Source organism: Mandrillus leucophaeus, unplaced genomic scaffold (assembly GCF_000951045.1).
Source record: "Mandrillus leucophaeus isolate KB7577 unplaced genomic scaffold, Mleu.le_1.0 Scaffold1038, whole genome shotgun sequence".
NCBI classification, from domain to species: Eukaryota; Metazoa; Chordata; class Mammalia; order Primates; family Cercopithecidae; genus Mandrillus; species Mandrillus leucophaeus.
The window spans coordinates 40,476-43,120 of NW_012098521.1; the positions used below are offsets into that span (position 1 = coordinate 40,476).

At 54.2% G+C, this 2,645-nt stretch overlaps 1 pseudogene across 1 annotated transcript in view; it reads left to right on the plus strand.

Moving 5' to 3' along the window:
- The window catches only part of LOC105539066, a 24,049-nt pseudogene that overhangs the window by 18,311 nt on the left and 3,093 nt on the right, over positions 1 to 2,645 (plus strand). The window contains exons 12-13 of the transcript XR_001005998.1: positions 227 to 421; positions 1,941 to 1,990. The product of XR_001005998.1 is annotated as a nitric oxide synthase, inducible-like (transcript). The remainder of the gene's footprint in view (positions 1 to 226; positions 422 to 1,940; positions 1,991 to 2,645) is intronic.

Genomic DNA, 2,645 nt, shown 5'->3' on the forward strand with positions numbered 1-2,645 from the left:
AGGGCAGGACTGTGTCCAGCATTTATCTCTCTACTCCCAGCCCAGCCCCCTGGGCATCTGTGCTCCTCCTCATCCTGAGCCTGGCCCCGTGCAAGGTCCTGGCTGGGAGGGGACTCACTCCACAGCCCTGAGTGCCCTCTCCCCGCCTCCCTGAGGCCAGCAGGCCTGTCTGCAAGCCTTGTCCCCAGCAGCTGGGGACTGGACCCACCACTTCCTCTGGTTTCAGGTCTATGTTCAGGACATCCTGCGGCAGCAGCTGGCCAGCGAGGTGCTCCGTGTGCTCCACGAGGAGCCGGGCCACCTCTATGTTTGTGGGGATGTGCGCATGGCCTGGGATGTGGCCCACACCCTGAAGCAGCTGGTGGCTGCCAAGCTGAACTTGAGTGAGGAGCAGGTCGAGGACTATTTCTTTCAGCTCAAGGTTTAATAGGGGGTGTGTGGGCTGAGGGTCCTGGCCAAGGGCACAGGCCATTGGAGCCAGGACCAGGGGTGGCCGGTAGGGCCAGGGGAGTCAGGCCCAGAAAAGTTCTGGACCCCAAGAGAATCTTAGCAGTGGCTGAGATCTGAGCTGGGTGGGCTGTCAGAAGGCCCCACTGCACATCCCGGACTGGTCGCAGCTTTGGGAAGTCGGGTGAATGGGTTCCATTTTGCCGTCTGTGGAATGGGGGCAGGAGAGTCTCCTTGGCCTCTCCCCAAACCCCCTTTCAGAAAGTATCTATGTGGCCAAAGCAAGGCTGTGAACACAGGGGAGAGCAAGGCTGCCCCCTGTCAGCCTCGTGTGAACCTCACACTTCTTATTCACACCCAGGCCGGCGTCTGCTCACCCGCATCCCCGCGGCAGCAAGGGCCTGCATTTCATTGATGAAGATAATAGTGATATTTATCAAGGGTTTACACGGGGCCAAGTGCTTGCCAGGGATTTTCATGTGACATTTCATTCAGTCCTGCCGAGGACTTTATGAGGGAAGCACCCTGCTTTACAGAGGGAAGGAGGCCTAGGGGGTCCACAGCAGTGAGAGCCTAAGTTCAGTCTGCCTCTCTCTGTGGTTCCAAAGCCTGTGATTGTCACTTCCATACTCTCCCTAAGACACATTCATATGTTCAACTGAACATTTATTGAGCACCTACTATATGTCAGGGATAGAGCAGTAAATGAAACAGGCAAAAATTCTTTACATTCTTCTGGGGCTGACAAACCCAAACAAGGAAGAGGTGTAGTGCTTCGGAGAAAAACAGCAGGAAACAGCCCAGGGAATGCTGGGGAGTGTAATTGTAAATAGGGTGGCCAGGGAAGGCAGAGCTGGAAGGCGGCGTCTGAGAATAAACCTGAGATAGTGAGGAGGAGCCCCGTGGATACTGAAGGAAACACTCGGGGCTGTTCTGGAGGGGGCAGCAGGTACAAAGGCCCGGGGGTGGGAATTAAGCTGGCGTGTTGGAAGAACAGTGAGGAGATAACAGGCATTTCCCCAAATGGGTTGAATGGGTCAGTAGATATTTGGCATCAAAAAGTTCCAAGGTCAAATAGCCTGGGACAGTCTTAGTTAAGCCAAGGCAAGCACGTTGCTTTACTACAAGGCTTCTGGGGGGCTTCAACGTGCTGCTGTGCGTCAGGACCCTTCAAGGCTGGGAGCAAAGCAAAGACACAGCGTTTCCCAAATGTATTTATCTCAGAGCTCACACTTCCTGGAGCGTCTTAGGTGGGGGGTGAGCGCTGGGCAGGATATGGGAATGCCAAGTAAAGCTTTGGAGATGGTTAGAGGGCCCGCTCCAGAGCAGGTGCTGAGCGGGCTTAGGCTCTAAACCAGATTCCAGCACAATCTAAGTATGACAGTTGGGAAGACAGATGGCTCATGAAGGTCCACGTGACAGGGAAGCTGGGCAGCCCCAGGGGCTCATCCCAGCCTGGACTTGACACATTGGTCTCTGTTTCCACCTAAAAGAGCCAGAAGTGCTTTCATGAAGATACCTTTGGTGCTGTATTTACCTACAAGCGGACAAGGCGGCAGTGCAGCCCAGGAGCCTGGAGATGTCAGCCCTCTGACGGCCCACAGGAGGGGTTAAAGCTGCCGGCACAGAACTTAACCAAGGAGCCAGCTCTGCATTATCTGAGGTCACAGGGCCTGGGGAGATGGAGGAAAGTGGTATCCCCCAGCCTCACATCTTATTTTTTCACTTCGTTCCCCATCAAGTCCTTTACTTGACCTCCTACCAAGTAGCACCCTGGATTGATCGGAGCCCCCTCTCTCAAGCTGGGGCCTCCCTGGTCCTCTGGAGACGAAATCTTCAATGACAGGCCTGGCAAGTGGGTGAAAGATGGAACCCACTGCTGAGTGCACCACTTCAAGTGACCACCAGGAAGTGCTGTTGCGCCGCTGTGTATTTAACTGCCCTGGGTACAATTGTTTATGCCTCTGTTTAAAAAACTAACACCCTAGTCTGTTCCCAATGGCCACCTGGGCCTTCCCTGTATGATTCCTTGATGGAGATATTTATATGATGGAATTTTACTTTAATCACACTGTATGTGTGTGTGTGGGTTGGGATGTTTTGTAGGGAATGCGGCCCTGAGTTATATAGAGTGGGGAGCTGGTGGGTGTTGCAGCCTGAACAGATCCTCCATAGAGGGACACCCCAGGCAGGCCATG